The sequence below is a fragment of the Vespula pensylvanica genome, chromosome 23 (assembly GCF_014466175.1).
Source record: "Vespula pensylvanica isolate Volc-1 chromosome 23, ASM1446617v1, whole genome shotgun sequence".
Taxonomy (NCBI): domain Eukaryota; kingdom Metazoa; phylum Arthropoda; class Insecta; order Hymenoptera; family Vespidae; genus Vespula; species Vespula pensylvanica.
The window spans coordinates 1,994,258-2,016,400 of NC_057707.1; the positions used below are offsets into that span (position 1 = coordinate 1,994,258).

The window sequence follows — 22,143 nt, forward strand, 5'->3', positions numbered from 1 at the left end:
ACTTTTTCTTCTTTCCTGCATATTTCAGTTAATCGATTTTATCGCGATGAATCACAGTTTTATATAGTATCTATATAAACTTGTGCGCGCGTTATTCGTATTGTTAAAACGAATAAGAAGGATATGTTAATGATTTTTCCGATTTGTTGGACGATACGATTCGATAGAGGAAAGAAACAGAAAATAAAGGCAGGAAGAAGAAAAAGAAAGGAAGAAAGAAGAAGGGGAAGAAATAGAGGCGACAAGATCGAACACGGGCACGGTGTTCGGTACAGGTACAACAACGCAACACGCATGCCCCACGCACGGCACGTCGTGTTGAAATCCCTTTCGAATATCCCATCGGCACGTCGCCGAAGAAGTCCGGTCTCTCTCTCTCTCTCTCTCTCTCTCTCTCTCTCTCTCTCTCTCTCTCGTTTTCTCTTTTGCTCTCTTCGAGAGGAGACTCTCTTTGCTTCGGTCCGATCAGCACGCTGGCCCATAAATATTTCATTTTTATTTTGAATGGAAAAACGAACGACGGGTCGATGCCGCGCGTCTCTACCCCGCCACTAAATCAGCGTTACTTTATTAAGTATTACCTTTAGTTAACAGATACTTAATCAAAAGGTGCACGCGGTACGCCACTAATTTGACTTTGGCCCTCATAAATATTCGTGGAGCGCGCGGCAGCGTAGCCCGAAAGCACGCCGGGCACATCGCTCGAAAATACCGGACGCGGCGGATGGACGGAAGGACCGACCGGGACAAACGACCAATGACGGCGTACCGATAAAATACTCGTGTAATTAAATAGCGAAGAGGAGATGGATGGACACTAATGTTTAGCCGTTTGTACCTACGATATCAATGTTTGTTTCGATTATTCGTTCTGGGAGAGACAGAGACAGAGATAGGGATAGATAAAGAAAAAGAGAATTGAAAAAAATAGTAAAGAAAGTGTTCTCTCGATATTCGAAGCTAGATTAAAAAGTAGAAAGGAAAGAAAAAAAAAGTAGATAGAAGACGACGATGTGGTTGATGTTGGAAGACCTTACGTTTATCGTACGTAGAGACATGGAAATTGTGGCATGGAAGCAAAAGCGGTTGGTTCGCGGCTCGGTAAACACTAAACACTCGTTAGCGCGTATAGATTGAAACGCAATCTGTATTCGGTGTGGCTACCTTGGATGCGAAGCGAGTATGAGAGGGATAGAGATAGATAGAGAAAGCAAACGCTGCTTCGGGGGTTGGTGGACGAGCTACGGAAGGGTAGTTCTGGAGCCCGAAGAGCCCCAGGCCCCCTACTAATTGATTTGTGCTTCAGAAGCCCTCTCTAACTCTCTATTCTCGACATCTCGATCCTTCTCCCGCTCTCGATCTCGCCCAACGCGAAAACAGCAGCAGGTAGGATCAACGCGAGACACTACCAAAGACGCTGCTCGATCTAATTGTTTCTCTTGCTCTTTCTCGATTCCTCTTCGTTCTCTTTCCCTCTCTCTCTCTCTCTCTCTCTCTCTCTCTTTCTCTTTCTGCCTGTCTGTCTCTCCAGGAAAACGCATGGACCGGCCGACTTGTAGACTCTCCTTGTTCACCGTTTCGGTCAAAGCCTCAAAGGATCGTTATCTTACAGGAGACTAGTGTGTTTGATGGCCGGGAATACTCGGACGATGGCTAATTTCGTGCGTTATACGTGTGCATTCCCGAAGCTATATACCCGTTCTATTGTAGCAGAAAATTCGTATAGTCCATGTTCACTTTCTTACTTTGATATTAATCTCGATTAATATCAAAGTTTAATCAAAGGAACGGTTGTTTCTTCTTTAGTTTCTATCCGGAGGAAGAGGAGAGAGGTGACCGTAAAATAAGCTAGAGGCATCAGCTTATAAAGGAAAATCTTCATTTAATAAAGAGTCAGCGGTTTCACGCTCAAGATCGACCGAGTAGGACATTCGTCTCTGTAATTATATTTACAGTTAATTGCCTGGACGGATTCGTGCCTTCGGGTCTATCGTTCGAGACAAAACATAGTCTCCTCCTCGGCCTTTGTTCGACTCTCCTTGTTGATGACCACGCTTCGCTTTTGTACGCCATTTTTCAGACTTTGGTTCGTAATATCCTGAACCGGTCGCTCATGCTCCGGTCTTGTTCTCTGTCTCTCTGTCCGTCCACGTGGGAGCGTAAACACGATCTTACATTCTCGTTTCCTTAATTCCCTGCGTTCGCAAACATGTTCCCATAAACTATTTTACGGTATCAGAGACTACTCTGCCGGAGGATCACTGGGAATGAAAAACGTTTTCATTTTCGGTAGATAACGTTTTATCAATTAAATCTTTACGCGGTATATCGTTATCGGGATATAAATTGCAACAGCAACAACAGCAGTAGTAGTAGTAATAGTAGTAGTAGTAGTAGTAGTAGTAGTAGTAGTAGTAGTAGTAGTAGTAGTCATTAAATAGTTATAACACGGTCTACCTCGGTTCGTGTCAACCATTCGCGAAAGACAGCTCGAACGAGGAGAGAGTCCAGTCGTACCGCTTGTCAACCGCGAAAACGACGAAGACAAACCCGCTTCTGGATAATTGGATGAGCTCTTAAACAGTGAAAATTACCCCCGCGGCGACTTACTTATTACGCTCTCGAGTTCGCATGTCGGTATGAGAGGGAGACAGGGGGAGAAAGAGAGAGAGAGAGAGAGAGAGAGAGAGAGAGAGAGAGAGAGAGAGAGAGAGAAAATAAGGGAACAGGCAAGGACGGGGGTGCAACGAACGAACATCGTCGCCGGTTTGTATTATAATTTCAAGCTACGATTACTTTACCTTTTGTCCCTTGACAGGCGAGAGCCTCCCGGTCAAAGCTCAAAAGCTTACTTATTATTTTTGGTCAAAGTCAGCAGCAACATCCCGCTCCGGTGGTATCACGAGCGGCGGCCTGTCGTGGTGCGGGCTTCCTAAAGCGACGAACCTTTTTTCAGGTGTTACGCCAAAGGGGTAATCTCAACGAACGCGTTTTAGCAGTCTCTTCGTAAAAAGTCCGACGATATATATATATACATACATATATATATATATATATGTGTATGTATAATTTACACTCTCTTAAATCATAACAGAGAAACGTTTTGAGACCTTTGTTATACCATATCATTGGAGTTAGAGACAAGTAAATTCGTTTTACGTGAAATAGATGGAAGGTAAAGGAAGAAGAGCGAGCGAGCGAGTGAGCGAGCGATAGGGAGAGGGTAAAGACGTTGAACGTGATTCGATTCTGGATCATCGTAGGATAACGGCCTTTCCTCTTAAGTCCACACGACATTGAATTGCAGAAACGAAGTAAACGAGCTCCGCAGACGGTTACAAAGCGCAACTATATCACGGACCGCTGATCTTAGGTTTAACCCTCGACGAAGAGAGGAGGTCCAGATTCCGCCCACGGTGTATTCAATTTGAGCGGAGCGAATTGCAGATTCTCACCGGCTGCCCGCGGGCTTATTATCGCACTTTACCGGCTCGAAACATCGGGCGAAATTGCGCTCTCTATCTCTCTCTCTCTCTCTCTCTCTCTATCGAGATATACTATTCTACGATCGTTTCGAAGCGAGATTTACAAGTGAGCACGGATTCGATCCATAAATTTCCTCCAGCGTGGATTCTAAGTCTCTCTCTCTTTCTCTCTCTCTCTCTCTCTCTCTGTCACGGAACCAGGACAGAGAGATCTCGATAGATCTCGGGACACGATTTATCCCTATAAAAACAAACGTACGTCACGTAACTAAACCCTATCGAAAAGAATAAGGGATAGATTCGATCGTTCCTTAATCGCTCGAGAAAATAAAGAAGAAACTGGGACGGAAAGCGGGGGAGGCCGATATGCACGATCGCGAGAAAAAGGTATGGTACAGGGTTATTAAAAATGCCCTGAAATATCCGACGGATTAAATCGTCTCATTTGCATAAGATACGTTCACCGTAAACACGAATTTATGGATATGCGAACGTATAGATTCGAGACCGAACGAGATAACTGCTAATAAAGGCTCATCCTGGCAGCAAATAATGAGGGGGTCCCCTGGGTGGCGTGGCGCCACGATATCCGACTAAATATCTCGCATGAGCTTATATACGCTATGCTACATTATTGCCATCCTATACGTTATAAACATTCTTTATTCGATTTCTTCCTAGTATTATCCTCTTGTTGTTTGACCTGGCTATAAGCCAATAATATCTCCTTTTCCTCTTTTACCAACAATGACGATTCTCTCTATGGGAAAGTGTATATAACGAAATTTTTGGGATCTTTTCCGATACTCTCGCGTTGCAAGCGAACTCGGGAAGATCGTTTATATACTCTACGAGAATTCGTGAGCGAACAAAAATGCTCGGGATATAATTAATGATTCTTTCGAATCGGATTATTATTTGAAGAACGATAACGGTAACGATGAAAAGACTTTGGCGAGAAGTCAAAGCCGTATCATAAATACCGATCGTCTGTCTCTCCGAAAGAAGAGTCGTGCCATAAGCGAGAACGCGTACGGAGAGAAACGAGAAAATATTTTCGTAGGCCATCGTCCGATCGTTCGGCCAAAACTGTCGCCACGCGAAAGACAATAAAAGCGTGTAAATGTTCGCCGGTTATACGGTACAGGACGTGCGACGATAAATTAATCCGACACATTGCCGATTTCCATTCTCGCGTACGATACCGACCGAATTCATGGGCGCTTTTTTTTTTTTTTTTTTCTTTTATTTTCTTTCTTTCTTTCTTTTTTTTTTTTTTTTTGCTTTTTTCTCATTTCTTTCTTTCTTTCTTTCACTCACCCTCGCGGTTCGCCACTTATCCCTAATTTATTGGAATTACATCCGGTCACGCGAAAAAGAAAAAAAGAAATAGCCCTCCCTTTTTCTTCTTTCTCGTTCGCTCTATCGAACGAAATTCCTATGACATTAGATTCTTCATAGATTCGATTTTGCTCCTTCACACGTTGTAATAACAATTCCGTCGATTATAAATTTTTCGATAAAATTCGAAGGATAAGTATCGCTCTAAGGAAAATACCTAAATGCAATATTCCCTCGGCTAAACCGAGAAAGTTAAATCTACGATTTCCAATACTACGCCGGTATAAATATCGCGGGAACGACGTTCTCCATGCGCGAGAGGGCAAAGGTTTAAATTATAATTCCGATCGAAAACGAACGAGGCGGCTTAAGAAAATTAATAGTCTGCAGGGTCTCGTTAATATACAAGGCTGCCGAGCACGCTCGGCGGTAGCAACGGCAGCTACTCCAACGCGAGCGTAGTCAAGCTTTTATATACAACCTTGAAGTCGCGCTGCGCTCCAATCTATGGAGAAGCAAACGTAATGCCGTGCTGTAGATATCGCGAATGAGCGAGAAAGAGAGAGAGCGAGAGAGAGAGAGAGAGAAAGAGAAAAAAGGAAAGAAAGAGTCTCGCGAGTTCCACGTATGTATCGAACTGGTTTATCGATAAAAGGAAATCGTAGCATCGGGAACTTTATGCCGACTATACGCGTAACGAAACGTTCGAATGAATAAGTAACTACTCCGTGACACACCGTTCCCATGTAAACCCTCGAGACGTCCAACCCCTCCTCGAAACGCCATAACCTTTTCTCTGTAACGTAAGATATCCTTTCGATGACTGGGAAGGATCTCGAAGGAAAGAAAAAGAAGAAGAAAGAAGAAAAGAATATACGAGAAAGGAAGAAGAAGACGCGCAAACTATTATCTTCGCGAGCTTCTACGTAAATACTCATACGAGTTGAGATTTTATTTATCTTGCGATCCTGTAGATAACGTTTCATGCGCGACCGGTCTCCTCCTCCCTTCTTTCTTTTCTCCCTTTTCCCTTCCTCTTTTTCTCCTTATTATTTTTAACCGAACACAAGCTCAAATTTCTCGGTCCGCGTCGAAGATCTCAGAGAAGAAGACCGGGTTACACACGCCTTTTGTCCTATATTAAGAATCGAGGAAAGCATATTTGGACGAACCACCAGCATCGAGATGACGGGCGCTAATGAAACTATAATCATCGCAGTTTACGTTCGTCCAGTTTGTGTCGATGCAATGACCCCTTCGTGAACGACCGAGCTGGTCTTTTTTAATTGGATTGTCGTATCGTTCCTGAGAATTTTATATCGCACGACATTGCCCGGTTCTTACTGTTTCTCTCGGATTCGAACTCGAGGTTTGCGACGACGTCATTCAGATCGAGATAATCGATAAGGTCTTTGCGAAGGGCTAGCTAACGCTTCCTTTAAGAGGAAAACGTACGAGGGTGTTCCTTTGGATCGGGGGTTGTCCCGTTGTATCTTGGTGCTATTAACGGGAACAATACCGGAACCGGTCTAGGATATATCCTGTCCTTAACGCCTCTCTCTCTCTCTCTCTCTCTCTCTCTCTCTCTCTCTCTCTCTCTCTCTCTCTCTCTCGATCCGTCTCTCTTCTTTTCTCCGTTTTCTCCCATCTTGCCCGTCCCTTTCACCCTTCGAGCTACCGGAGAGCCTCGAGAGGCCGATGCTTTTTCTCCTTGGCAATTTATCAAGACGCTCCAATGTTTTTGTAACTGTCAAAGTATGCCGTGTATTGTGTGCGCTCGTATACCCGTATGTTCCACGTGTGGGCAGTGGACACATACGCGAAACCATACGGCGCATCCGGTGCGTGGCAAAGCGATACGAGCGGTGCTCGGAAGGACTTTCGCTAATTCGTTCTTGCGAAAAATTGCAGGATCGTCGGCGTGGGACAGCCGAGCTCGTGAACACGAGCATGAATTCGACGCGTTGCTGAACGTCGCCCGTCTGGATGACATTATTAGGAAGACTACGAGCGAGAATATCCGTGGAGTCGCGTTCATTAATTCCTCTTTCTCTTTCTCTCTTTTTCTCTATGTATTTGTGTGTGTGTGTGTGTGTGTGTGTGTGTGTCCGGTCGAGCGAAAATCCTCGATCTTTTTTTCGTATCTTTTAGAGACGAATACCTACATTGACAGTTGTATATACGTAATGTACATATTTGCTTGACGGTGGGCGTAACCGACAATAGCTCGACAGAGCAACGGCAGCAGCCGCAGCAGCCGCAGCAGCAGCAACAGCAGCAGCGAGCTTCCTTCGAAGTAATTTATATATTTTCTTTCGTCCGATATTTGTCATCAAAGAGTGGCCATTAGTAGAAGAGCAGAGTAGAAGAAGAAAGGCCTCTGGGAGACACAGCGGGAGGCATTAGACCGTGGCTCCCATTAGCTCCGCCGGGTTTTTCTCTCGAAAGGAAATTAATGGCGCTCGATTCTCCGCTCGAATTCTGGCTCTGGCTCTGCTCGTATATTCGATCACGATTATTCTTAAGAACGAAAGGACGACGCGATCGTTCCCGTCTATTATTCGTTATCGTTCGACGAATAAATATTTCAATGTTCTCGTGATACGTTCCTCGTGATACCGATATAGTTCGGTAAGAATGAAAGTTTTCGAGTTTGGATTCTTTCCATCGATCGATGACGTTTACGCATCGATCAAAGCAGAATGGGTTTTATAGCGAGCTATCGATCAACTCGGACGTCAGCGAAAGCGTCGAGTTTAAGTGCTGGATCGCACGAGCCGACGTCGTTCTCGCACGTACGAGCCCGCAGTTGGGAACCACGTGAGTGGCACGTGACTAAGAGGATGTAGCAATTATATCTCGACTGCAGCCTCTCCTCAGGCTTTGCTCTCTACCAGCGGCAACGCCAGCACCCTTGCCATCGCCATCGTTCCTTCCTTCTTCTCTTATCTCTCTGTCTCTCTCTCTCTCTCTCTCTCTCTCTCTCTTCTTCTTCTTTTTCTCTCTTTCTCTCTTTCTCTCTTTCTCTTTCTTTACCCATAGGCAGCCGCCTTCGCGGCGCAACAATTAACGTGACTTCGCGATATCAAAAATGAGCCTTCCCCGAATCTGAAAACTGCTGGCTACTCATCAAAGGCTGCCGCAATAAATCCTTATTGCCAAGCGGATCGAGCACTCCTCGGTCTTCCTCGAACGCATTGACGTTTCGTCTTTTTCTTTTCTTCCTCGTTCCTTCTCGATCGAGACGCTATCGGTCGAAAATATGAAAGAAAGAAAATATATGTACAGGAAATAAGAAAGAGAAAAAAGACTCGATTGTTTCTTCTTGCGTTCAATGGAAAAGTCAATCGGCAGAGAGACTGAAACAGAAAGAAAAGAGAGAGAGAGAGAGAGAGAAAGAAATTCGTAAAGCACGATCGCAAACTAGGGAGCATCTTCTCGAAGCCGATTCTCTAGGTAATAACCTTACGCACACGTAGGTAAACTCACGTCAGACTCTGGTACACGGCAGCCACCCCGTTCTATAAGCTGCGCGCACGTCTACTATAATTATCCTCGGGTAATCACGACCCACACCACTGCTTTACGTTGGGCGCTTACCGCAGTCCGGCCACCGTATTCCGCAAAATTAGTATTTCCATTCCCCAAGAAGAAGAGGAGTGAGAAAGAAAGAGAGAAAGAAAGAGATAGGACAAGAGAGAAAGAAAGAGAGAGAGAGAGAGAGAGAGAGAGATAGAGAGAGAGAGAAAACGAAGAAGGATTCGAAAGAGAAGGAAAGAATAAAAAAGAGGGGAGAAAAAGGAGAAACCAAGAGAGGCGACCGACCACCGGTCGGTCCTCGATTTCACGTTCCCCACCCTCCTGCCGGCGCACGGCAACGTGTTTATTTTTGCAATTTGCTCGCTACGTCGAAGACCGACAATTAGATTTCCTGAGGTCGTTCGGCTACCGTATAAGTGCAAACCTTTCTTTCTCTCTCTGTCTCTGTCTGTCTTACTCTCTCTCTGTATCTGTCTTTCTCTCTTTCTCTTTCTCTCTCTCTCTCTCTCTCTCTCTTTCTCATTGTCTTTCTATCCTTCTCGCTTCTACAAAGATCGGGCCCTCAGATCCGTAGGTCCCAAAGGGTCCCGGCAAATGCGCCGTAGGAAATAGCTTGAGGAGGACCACCTACACCTGCCTCCAAAAGGTAATTCCTCATTCTCTTATCTCTTTCTTCCTTCCTTCCTTCCTTCCTTCCTTCCTTCCTTCCTTTCTTCCTGTCGCGAAATTAGCAGCTGCGGACCTCTCTTTTTCTGGCGCTATACTATTTCCACGATACCGTTGTGAAATTCTCCTTTCGCTATTCGTAAGATGGGGACCTATCGAAATACGAAAGAAGAAAGAGAAATATTGGAAGACAGAGAGGGAGAGAGAGAGAGAGAGAGAAAGAGAGGAACAACGGAGGTCACGAACTTGCACGAACGGCTCGAAGCCGTGAATTCGTGTCTTTGTCTCTTCGATGAAGGGCGGCCGCGGTAGATATCTCTCAGGGTATACGCGTACGCGGTTTGAGGTGGAGGCACTAAATCAAGGCCCCGCATGCTTTGGATGGCGTCTAACAAATGAGCCAATGACAACCAGCCCGGCTTTGGCTCGGGCTTGCCTTCCCTCCCCCTCTCTGTCTCTCTCTCTCTCTCTGTTTCTCTTCTTCTCTTCTTCTCTTCTTCTCTTCTTCTTCTTCTTCTTCTTCTTCTTCTTCTTCTTCGGTTCGCTTTCTCTTTCTCTCGCTCGCAGCAACAAAACGATAATATATTTGAGAGTGAGGGAGAGAGAAAGAGAGAGAGAGAAAAAGCACAGACGGGATCCGGACGGATCGAGAGGATACTATACACCGTTTGGAAGTCTGCGTGGTGGAAGGATGATCGAGGTTAAGGAAGAAGAAGAAAGGAAAGAGAAGTTGGCGGCGGAGGAAAGGGTAGGTGAGCCTTTTACACGTCACCGAGAACTAATACCCCGACGTGCGCTAATGACGGCCAATAATTTAAAATATGAATTTGTATAAATCACCGGTAATCGTTAATTTCTCGGAATGTTAGATCGGCTTCGGTCCATCAGACACAGAGAAAAAGAGAGAGAGAGAGAAAGAGAGAGAAAGAGAATGAGATAAGAAACGGAGGAGAGGTACGAAGAGAAGGGAGGATAGCGGTCTTTGAGGTCTTCGCGGAGGTCATTTGTGCCAGGGCCTAGATTAATTGGATTAATTAGGCATTACGGTGCCCCGGAGCACGACGGTGCATTAGTCGGAGACTTCGACGGTACACTTCGTAAGAAAAAGGTTTAAACTTGACCTTCCAGAGGGTATAGGTAGGGAGATGGGTAGAGTAGTGGCGAGATACCGAAGAAAAGATTCGCGGATAGTATTAGTTTCTTCTTGTCGGTATGTTGGTTAGAAGATTCGCACGATTATTATCCAAAAATAGGATTATAGAGAAATATCCTGAGTTCCAATCGAGCGCGCTGCTCGAAGTCGTTAAAAACCGGACCTCCTTAGTCGGAGATGATTCTCGATGGGATCGAGATGGGCACGGTTTCCAACTCCCATCCCCCTCGATTTGTCTAAAAGCGTGTCCCTTTACGAGCGTTGGAACGTAACGCGACAAACGCCCGTCGAATCCTCCTCGCCGCTCCTCGTGTGCTCTCAAACCTCACCAATCTTTTTCTGTTGCATGGTCAAAAGTCATTACCGGCCACGAAATTTGACATGGTTTTTACTCTTGTTGCGCGCAACAAGGAGGGAGAGGAAGAGAGACATACAGAGAAAGAGAGGGAGAGAGAAATAGAGAGACTGTGTGTGCTTGTGTATGAGTGGAAAGAAAGAAAAGAAAGAAAGAAAGAAAGACAGACAGAAAGATAGAGAAAGAGAAAGAAAGAAAGAAAGAAAGAAAGAAAGAGAGAGAGAGAGAGAGAGAGGGCGAACGTTCGCCTATAATTATTTCCACATCTATCACTCGGCACCGGCAATGGCCAGCCACGGCTATGGCTCGAAGATTGAAGATCGGCTCGGCTGAAAAAAATGAGACGCGAAACCGGGGCCCCATTTGAGCAATAGCGCGGGGAAAACGAGGTAGAGAACGGAGAGGCGATGATAGAGAGAGAAAGAGAGAGAGAGAGAGAGAGAGAGAGAAAGAGAGCGAGGTATAAGCCGAGAGAAAAGAAAAAAAAAGAGAAGACGACGACGACGACGACGACGACGAGGAAGAAGAAGAGGAGGTGAAGGAGGTGGTGAAGGAGGAGGAGGAGGAGGAGGAGGAGAAAGAGTCGAAGGAGAGAGAATGGATCTATACGCGCGGTCCTCTGAATACCGCACAGTTTCCCCTTGTTGAACGAGAGGACGACGATGGAGATGACGGCGAGGACGCTCACGAAAGGCTTCGATGACGTATGGTTCGCAGAAGTGGGAGGAATAAAGAAAGACTCCTTTAAGGGAGGAAAGATCGTACCTGAGGCCTGTCTTCTTCCTCCGTCGTCGTCGTAGTCATAGTCGTCATTGGGATTAAAAAAGGTATCATTGTACTTCGAGAAGAAACGAAAAGATCATTTGGGACTAAACGATTCCGAGGATTTTCCCTTTCTCTTTCTTCCTTTGTATTCTTTTTATTTATTTATACGTTCCTTATTTATCTATCGATGGATACAACATCATCGTAGTCGATAAATAATTCGTACGACTCTGACGTCGGATACTCAAGATCGAATAATTACGATTTATTTTAGACAATGATATATCGGAGGTTGGTTGTGAAAATTCTTACGTGTTGGCGCATCGAATAAAATTTGTTTCGATCGTTTAATGAAATGACGGGATATGAGAGAAATAAAGAAAAGGGAGCATGTATCGTTTCTACTATGAAATTTAGGTGGTTAAACCTATCTATAGAGAGAACTCGGTCTTGGAAGCTTGGCGAGCAGCCACCATTATGCAGATGATAATTAGAATGCGTTGGCGCGTGTCTCAATATATCTACACGGTGTTATACTTTGGTGTAGGACTATACGACGCTGTACCCTTCCCGATTTCGTCGTAGTCGTAGTCGTAGTCGTCTTCATCGTCTTCATCGTCTTCATCTTCGTCGTCGCGACGCTAGGAAGAGATAGATCCTCCAGTCTGTATAGTTTCCATCTGTATATAACGCGACTACCGGACTTCTCGGCGTTTACTTCGTCGATGTACACCGAATTCCAGACGATTCCAGCTTTCGAATAAATTAACTGACTCACTGAGCGTGCTTTATAGAAGGGAAACAGATGCTCTGTCGACGATCTTGAACGGTACTCAAATTATTGGGAGTAAGGAACGAGCGATGGTTAGATAAATCTTTGCTTATAGAATTTATCGATCTAATCGAATTAGAAATAAATCTCTCTCTCTCGCTCTGTGTGTGCCTGTCTTCTCTACTATACATTAGATAATATTCTTTAAATTTCTCACGTATATATATACATTGGATAATATTATTAACATTTTTCGTGTTATTAATATAGTAAATTAATTTTTCGAAATTGATAACGAGTAAGTCTTAGCGGAATTTTGCAAGAAAGATAAAAAGGGTAGAAGAGATAGTGAAGACCAATGCCTTCGACAGAAGCATCGCGTGACGAGTTTGGCAAAGAGCGTAGTAGTATTCGCTTTGAAGAGAGAACGAATTGATTCAGGAAAGCGTTGAAACTCGGTCTGATTACCCGGACGAACGGGCTGGCTTTACTCGTTTCGCGTATGTGCTTGCTTCTCTTCTCTTATAAAACTAAGAGAGAGAGAGAGAGAGAGAGAGAGAGAAAGAGAGAGAGAGAGAGAGAGAATAAGAGCAGATCCCAACTGTAATTCGCACGGTAAGTTTTAATATCGAGTTTCGGTATCGAATGCCATGCCAGAAGAAGTGCGTTTGTTCGTTGGAAAAAGGAGAAGAGGATGGAGGTTCTTACAAGTAGGAAGACTCGGCTTCGAATCGCTCAGAAAATGAGAGTAAAAGAAAGAGAAAGAGAGAAAGAGAAAGAGATAGATAGATAGATAGATCGAGAGAGTCGCGATATCTTGTTTCTTTAATAAACGGAAACGGAACGTAATCGTATTATTTGTTTCTACCTTTAAGAATTTTACCCCTCGGCTTAATACCCTTCTCAGCGATAAGAGAAAGAGAGGGGAAGAGCAAGTAGAAGGAAGAGAAAGATCGAGACAGGCGTAAGGATCTTTCGAGCGGTTTGAACGTTGTCGGTGAAAAGAAGAAGAGGAAGAAGAAGAGGAAGGAGTAGAAGGGCGTAGAGGGGTAAAGGAAGAAGGATTCGAAGAGGATGTAGAGAATGGAAAGAATATTTAAGAAGGGTATTAAGATCCCTCTCTTCTTCTTCCCCTTGCCATTCTATCCGTGTATGGATAAGAAAGTATTAACGTTGTACATAATTTGCGAGTACCCCAAATGAGTTTTGAAATATAGAAAATATTTTATCTTATTGCTCTCTCTCTCTCTCTCTCTCTCGCACGCGCGCGCTTAGATAGGACGTGTCCCAGATGTACGATGAAGTGAAATTTGAAAATGGATTTATTTGTGCGTTCGTCTGTTGCAGAGATGGAAGAAAAAAAGAAAGGTACATAATCGTCGGAAGCAGGAAGAAAAGGAAGGAAGAAAAGAAGAAGAAGGAGTCGCGGCTTACGGTGAAGCATAAAGCCCAGGACTAATTCCACGAGTCGTTCCCGCTGCGATATTCTTATCGAGAATAGCCGCGAGAACGTTTCGCGATCGTTGAATGGCTCACCGCGGTGCATAGAAGTCAGGTGTCGAGGCGGGGATCCGAAGAGAAACGCATTAACAGGTGCTGTGCTCCGGGTAATAGCCGATGTATCATTGCCACGGTAGGTCGAGAACGCTCGATAGCTCCTCCTCGAGAAGAGAACTCGCATAATCTATGATGGAAAGGAAACATGTGTTTCCTATTGGAATTCTTTTGGATGGTTCTTCTTTCGTTTGATCGATATTTCTTTGAGAATCGTCAGTTGGTCGATGAATCGTTTCTTATCTCAATCAGGTATACGTGTTTATATATATATATATATATATATATATATATATATATATATGCATATACGCGTATATATATTCTTCCTTTTTTCGAATACTATATCTATTTAAATCCATCTCTTTTCTCTTTTTCTCATTTTCCTATTGATTTGTATATATTTTCTTCGAAGAGTATATATTTTATTATATATTTTCTTTTATATATATATATATATATATATATATATATATATATATATATATATGCTTCGTCTTTTCTAATACTACGTCCATTTAAATCTATAGCTTTTCTCTCTTTCCCATTTTCCTAGAAATTTGTATTAATTATCATACGATTTTATCGATAAGATAAATAAGACGGAGTATATATTTTCTTTGTCTCTCACAGATGATATCGAACGTACTTTAAGCGTTCTACCCTTCCAACCGCACGAGAGGGAAACCCATAAAGCATTTGACCACGAACGAGGGTGACAGGCACGAGAACGTGGAGGAGAAACTCGCGGCGATGTTTCATCGAGCTTCCGAGCAAAACTTACTTCTACGTTACACGTAGTCGGATCTTCGCGAGTCGGCTACCAGTGAAAGGAAAGGAGGAGAGAAGGTAAGGAGAGGGAGACCAAATCAAGTTCGGTTAACGATTACAAATTGGGTTGCCCGATCGGGGACCTATTCCCGGATTAATAGTGCGATAAATAATCGAAAGCTGATTACCGGGAGCAAGGCAACTTGTACATTGCTGGAAGAAGTATCAACGTGAAAGGGAAAGGAGTTGAGAACGAGAAAGAAAGAGACAGAGAGATAGAGATGTGAGAAAAAAATTATTCAAAGACAAAATCTCTTTTCTGTTCGCACTTAAGATTATACGTACAAAACGTGTAAGAAGTAGAATCTCAAATAAGATAAGGTCGATCGGAAAACGTAATACGTGACGAATAACGCGAGACGATCGTTTCGTTCGAAGAATAATAGACGCGTAATAACTTGAGATTCGACGATTACGATGGGTCAGAAACGTTCGTTTATTCTTCTCGTTTCGGAGTAAAATCTCTTTTTCAAGAAATTGTATCGGCGCGTCGCGATGTAGAATCTCCTTTAAGGTGTCATCCTTCGCGACTGGCGATAGGCCGTGGCTGGTTTTAAGTTATACCCACGTGGAACGTAAACCCGTAAACGTGCGCTCGCGGCCAACATATTACGCGCATTAATTCCCGGCGCTTGACGTGAAAGGCGATTCGTAATACGCGAGCAAAAGCAGAGAGAGAGAGAGAAAGAGAGAGAGAGAGAGAGAGAGAGAGAGGGTGAGAAGAAGAGCAGAGTAGGACAGGAGGAAGAGAGAGAAAGAGAAGACACGTGAACTGCCGTCGTCGTCGTCGTCGTCGTCGTCGTCGTCGTCGAGGAAAGAGGAACAGAGAGGAATATGACGGTAGTTGATTCTCTCTTTCACCATCTTCTTCCTATCTCCGTCTCACAATCCTATAACAAGATCGGTAGGTCCACGTCCGATAGGTGCATACAGGTCTGAGGATTTCTCGGTAATTATAAACTTAGATTCCAGTAAATATTCCCGTCAACCTGGGACGGCGCTAATTTATGAGATCAAGAGGAACGGTGTATTTTCGAATGAGTTAGTCTCGAACGATCGCGAATACGGCTTCTGTCCTTACAGTTTTAGAAAATTAGTTAATCGTCGTTATATTATTAAGCAAATTGACGAAGAATCGTGACATTTTTTTTCTTTTCTTTTCTTTTTCTTTCTTTATTTTTTTAACGATCGTAATCGTAAAAAAAAAGATTTTAGGTAAAAGTAAGCAAGGATCCAACCGATAAGTTTTCAAACACGTACTTACAACAAACAATCGTATCGACCATGGCAATTCGATTAGCACCCTGGCGTTTATTCGAATGCGACATTATATCGGCGTAGCGTAACTCGAATCGAAATTAAAGTCGAATACACGAGAAGGAAAAACTAGCAAAGGTGATTTGTCGATTCGTTTTGGCGTCCGCGGTGGTCGCGCTTGATGGACCACCCGTCGTCCATCGTTACGATCGCTACCAAGGACGTTGGAAAGGGAATCACCGGTTAGTAAGACCCTTCGAGGAATCCGTTGGGTAGATCGAGAGGTAGAGAGAATGAAGAAGACGATTCGTTTGGGGTTGGATAATTTCGGCGAACTTGATAGCGTTCGTTATTTCTCTTACGATCAATCTTATCTCTATCTTGTTTCTTTCATACGAAGATTATGGACCTATTGATCGACGTAATCAAAATTGCTTTCTTTTTCCTTTCTCTTCTTTTTTTCTTTCTACAAGAAAATTCTACCTTCGAGTAACATATACGTACGTAAAATATTATACGACGTTACGTAAATTCAACTTTACGAATGAATTAATTCGCTCATTAATAACTCTTATTAATTTGATAAGATAAAATATAAATTTGATTTTACAATATTAATATCGGAAAAGGATACTATTATAGAATATTTTAATTTTCGAGGAAGGATCACTTTAATCGTTTAGGATCGCGAATAAATACGATATTCAGAGAGAATCGGAACGAAGGGACGAAGAAAGGGACAAAGAGTATAGAAGCTATACTCGCCGACCGATTTAAACAAAGACGTCCGCCGTCTCGTTCGTAGAGACGTGACGGTGGCACCCGAATGGCTCGTTGCCGGGTCCCGCGCGAACGGTCCCGTTGTAATACCGTAGAATTAATCTATGCCCGCGATGGTAATAATAAGGAAATGTTTCAATCTCGATGATGTATGATGCATCGTGCTTCGTGCGTTCACGGTAGGAAAAGGGTCTCCCTTGTTCCGCACAACGACGCTTGTCGTTGAGGAACGATCAATCTCGTCAAGGAGTCGACCATTGGGGTTGGGGGATTCTTGCTTGATGAGACGTAGTCCAACGAACGACAAGTCGACGTCGTGTGAGACAATGAAATCCATTTTGCTTAGATAACCGGCGAACGGATAGGTCTAATGGATGAAAATATATTTTGAGAATTTTTATCCTTTTTTATTTTCAATTTTTTCTCCTCCTTTTTCTTTTTTCCTTTTTGTTTTCTTTTTCCCTTTTTAAGGAATACTTACCTTTCTTATCTTGCATTAGAATCATTGTTTCTTAACAAAGAAGAAAGTCACATTTATCAAACAAAAATCGTATTAGATATAGAGAAATAAAAAATAGGATATTCTTCGAGGAACTCGAAGCAAGTCAAATGGTCGAGTTGATTCCTGATTTATCCGGATAACACAGGAGACGTGATCCCTTCGTTCGAATCCCCTCTCAGCGTGCCGACAACGGTCTTACCCCCTGTAGTTCCGACGTTTCACGTCGACTTTGATAACCCTACGATAGTTGCTTTTCGCTCGTTGGAAAGGAGGAGAGAGAGAGAGAAAGAGAGAGAGTCGGAGAGACAGAGAGAAGGTTGGGGTGGTGGTACGGCGGTTTATCTTCGATTACGGTACGTCTTGGCGCTGGTTTCTTGGCCCTGGATTTATGGCGAGCGATTTGTCGGTAGCGCCAGATTAGAATTAGTTTGCGGAGTCTCGTGGCCGCGTTTGTTCGGGATCCGACACTGTCTCAGGGGCCCGTGCTGCGAGATCGAGATATCGAAATCTCTTCGTACGTCGAGAAACGTTACTTCCTTCTCATTCCAAACTCTCTATGCGAATCTCTCTCTCTCTCTCTCTCTCTCTCTCTCTCTCTCTCTCTCTCTCTCTCTCTCTCTCCAAGTATTTGCTTTCTACCAATTAATCGCGATGCCACGTAAAACGAAGAACGATCGTTTGATATCATTCAACCCCGTCGCGAATCGAACAAAGAATCGAGAATATGTATTTAAGTGGATATTTCATTAAATGTCCTTTGTAAATTCCATGTAAGAAGCGATCGGATTACAAAGAGAAGAAACCGTAAACGCATTGCAGGGGTTTGGCTTTCGTATACTTGGGTAGTTTGCACCCTTTCGAGCGAGCAATATTAATATCTCTAATCATTCACCAACCCCTTTTGGCAAACCCTTATCAAGGGGTCCGCCATAGGTATCGCTTGATGCGTGTTATTCAGATTTATCCCATTTACCTTTGAGGAACGTATTTATCCGTAAAGGACGAACTCGAGTACCATTTTGACCGACATTCGATAACAATATAGTTATATCTTTTTTCCCCCTCTCCGAGATAATTTTCTATTACAATAGATACGGTACATATCAAAATTCTTTGGAATTTCAATTTTCGTGGAACTCGTACGTACGTACGTATGTACGTATGTACGTACGGCATCATTTATCAGTCTGCTTTATTTTAAACGATCGTCGTATAACATTAACGGCATTACCAGTTTTCCTCGCGTACCCAGTGGAGATAAGGCTCTCTCTCTCTCTCTCTCTCTCTCTCTCTCTCTCTCTCTCTCTCTCTCTCTCTCTCTCTCTCTCTCTTTCTTTCTGTGTGTGTGTCGACTCGAAAGACGAAGGACCATTCGGTGATACGTTTAAGGGAGCGGAAGAGCGATGGACGTATATTAGAGATAGAGAAAGCGAGAGGAAGCGTAGGATGAAAAGACAGAGAGTGGGTGGAGTCGAAAGAGAGAACGAGAGAGGTATAAAGAGAGAGAGAGAGAGAGAGAGAAGGACGAAGGACGAAGGACGAAGGGACGTTCGGCCATTTAGCCCACCCCGCTCACCTTTGGCCAACCTCGTCTGGTTATTAATGAACTCGCTGATAGGAAGTGTCCATCTCTGCTGCGAAGAATCGCCTCCCAGAGCAAAGCTGTCACGTATTCGGCTTCTATTTCCCTTAGCTAACGCTCTCTATATGCAAATACGTCCGACCGCTCCCTCCGCGTGTCCTCCTTCCGCGCGTTCTATCGTTCCTTTACGTTCGTATAGAACTGTGTGCGGTCTTTCTTTCTCTCTCTCTCTCTTTCTCTCTCTCTCTCTCTCTCTGTCTGTCTTTCTCTATGTCTCTGTGTCTCTGTCTCTGTCTCTGTCTCTGTCTCTTTTTCTCTGGATATATGTATATCCTCTTGGTGTGTTAGAACGTACATTCGCTAGTCCGCACGCGTGTTCGTACAATCGCGCGAGTATTTTATGTAACACGTGCGCGTTCTAGAGAGCTGCCTCTCTTATAAATAGCGACTTTGATATCCAGTCGCGCCTTCGCCGAGGGGTGCGTGAACTACCCTTTTGCAAAATTCTCCCGCAGGATAGGGAGAAAAAGGAGAACGATGGTAGTAGAGAGAATTTCACGTTAGGTATACGAGGAACGCATTAAAGATTTAAAAGGGCGCTCGTTGATTCTAGTTGTTCGATTCGATAGATTTATATCTTTTATATTAAATTATCTTTTATGTATACATATTTACATACATACAAATATGTGTATATATGTACGTCGTTTTAATAATTTTTAAGAAAGTTTAAAGAGATCGATTAATTTTGTTTTATATCTACTCGGTCGAAAGTAAAACAATATTTATTTATTTCGATTTGGTTGAGCGGAAGTTTGAAAAGACGCAGACGTCGGAAAAGGGAAACACCATAGGCCCATAACGGAAGTGCAGGTACACAGTCGTAAGTAAGAATGATATCGAGGCGAAGGCGGCAGCTGGGCTGCGCGGTGCGCGCACCTGTCGAGCTGCACAATAAACGGAAAGAACGTGGAACAGATAATCGTTTCTTCTCTTTCTCTCTCTCTCTCTCTCTCTCTCTCTCTTTATTTTTCTTCTTTCATGCAAGCGTCCATTATAAACCACATCCAAAAATTCCTGGCTTTCAATTATTCCAACAGAACATTATCCGTTGGATGTTCTATAAAAGAAATTATGTAAGTTTGTAAATTTTTATGAAATTTTCCTTCGAGACATCAACCAAGAAATCATACGCGCTAACACAAGAGAGAGACAGAGAGAGAGAGAGAGAGAGAGAGAGAGAGAGAGAGAGAGACAAACAAAATAGAAAAAACAACAATCAGGAGAGTTCACCTTTTAGATTTTGGTGGTTCTATTAGAGTCGCCATAAGTCACAATTAGGTCAGACTTTCTGATGTACCGGGGTGTGCCTGGGTCTCTTTGGACATACGTAGGTGTAACTCCGCGAAAGACGTTGACCAAAATGGAAAGGGGGTGGGAGGGTTAGGGGCTAATGGTTGATGGTAGAGAAAGGGGTGGGACGACGACGATGAAGAAGAAGAAGAAGTAGTAGAAGAGGAAGAGCAGAAAAGGCATCCTGGTCTATACTGATTTAAACGAGCAGTCTAATTCGAGATTTTCACGAGACACCTACACCTAGGACCGTCTATAACGCATAAACGATTACCACTTAGGTTCCTTTGTTGTTACGTTGCCACGTTTCGTTTCTTCTCTTTTACACACACGTACACACACACTCATTCTCTCTCTCTCTCTCTCTCTCTCTCTCTCTCTCTCTCTCTGCTGCTTCTCTTCCTTCTCTTGATCACTCCCACCCCGTAGAAAGATACTCCTTTGTCCGCCTCGAATCGTTTACGACCGTAAGATTTATCGTTCGAGAACGTCGTCTTGGCGCACGGTCACCAGACTCGGAATCATCATTAAAGATCGATAATTCACGCGTGTTACGGTTAGTCCGGTTCCTCGATAAACAACGATCCGAGAGTGAGGTTTTTGGGTTCTTGATGTAAATCAATGTAGACGAGGACAACGACGACGACGACGACGACGACGACGACGACGACGACGACGACAACGACGACGACGATGGCGTCGACTTGTTAGAACGGCCAAGATATTCGAAGTAACGAGACTATGTCGTAATATTATTCATTCTCGAACGATCGTAATCGACATTGTCGTCTTATTGTCACTATATTTTATAGTTTATTAGTCGTTCTTTTATCGTGGAACGATTGGAATCTATATTATCTTGAAAGTTTTCACGACGGTGGTAAATCAGTAAGTAGAGTTTCATTCGTCGAGCTTTTGATTATCTTTAAGGTCGATTACGATGATGACTTTGAGAGAGAAGGAAAGAAAAGAAGAAATTTCATTTCGTAAATTAATTTATTAAGTATTTAGATTAAGGAGAGAACGTAAGAGATCGGCCATATTATTCGGTGAATACTTTAGAAAGCGTTCTGAGAGCAATACCGATCTTTATATATATATATATTTTTTTCTTTTCTTTTTTTGTTCTTTTTTCTCTTTTTCGAAAGACCATCTTATAAGAAATTACGAGGACTCCCTATCAGCCATTGCGTTTGGCGCAACGTAGTCGCGAAAGAGAAAATATTCGTGGGACGCGAAAAATGGAAGCAAACGACGGGTAAGAACGACTCTGGCTGTTTCGTTATCTTTACGAGGGGACGATTCGGTCGGCATCGGCACACGATTGTACGACGTGAGAAGCCAAAAGAAACGACGTTCTCGCTTTTAACTCACGGCACGACACTGCACGGCATGGCACGGCACGTCTTCTCCTGTCTTGCGAGTAACACGAACTTAGCTTAAGTTTGAGTGCCAATGAGTATTTCTACATTTCTCTCTTTCTCTGATTCCCCGTAAACTTTTACGACGCCGAGTTATAATTATTTTATTATCGCCGATCGTAAACGATCAAACACAGTTAAGGTAATAATATGCAGTAAATACCTTTAATGGACAGACCGAGTCGTACCGAGACGCGTTAAACTGCGATCGCCGTAAACTAGTCGTCGTTCATCGTCGTTAATCGTCGTACTCCACGACGATCGATCGATTATTTTTCTCGATTAATTTTATTTGCAATTCCTATCGTACACTCCGCCCTTTCTTTGCGAAAAAAGGAAACTACGATCGTTCTCAAGGCTGTTATCGATAATTTACGTGTAATGGATTCTTTTCTTTTTCTTTTTCTTTCTTTTTTCTTTTCTTTTTTTTTTTTTTGCTAATGTTTCGTTTATCGATTATGATTCGATCGATTTTGCGTTATTTTGTTAGTTTTTTTATTCTTTTTTTTTTTTGTTTTTTTTTAAGAAGAATAGTAAACTATGACGAAAAACTCTGGCGCATTATTTGCAATAATAAATTAGATTTGTCGTAAGAGAGAAGTAATATAATGTATCTAACGAGAATGGTGGTATATGGATAAGGGTGAGAAACATGTAAGGGAAGGAAGCCTAAGATGGAATGAGCATAATGCCAAACCAACAGAGTTTCTTGTCTCGTCAGTATCTTTGATTAGAGGCTCTCTCTCTCTCTCTCTCTCTCTCTCTCTCTCTCTCTCTCTCTCTCTC

At 43.3% G+C, this 22,143-nt stretch overlaps 1 long non-coding RNA gene across 3 annotated transcripts in view; it reads left to right on the forward strand.

Moving 5' to 3' along the window:
* Positions 1-13,429: 13,429 nt before the first annotated feature.
* LOC122636763 overlaps positions 13,430-22,143 on the forward strand; it is a 22,350-nt gene continuing 13,636 nt past the window's right edge. For 2 of the 3 annotated variants that reach the window (XR_006329032.1, XR_006329034.1), the window contains exons 1-2: positions 13,430-13,684; positions 14,265-14,480. This is a non-coding gene — a long non-coding RNA (uncharacterized LOC122636763). The remainder of the gene's footprint in view (positions 13,685-14,264; positions 14,481-22,143) is intronic. The other variant, XR_006329033.1, reaches the window with a different exon arrangement.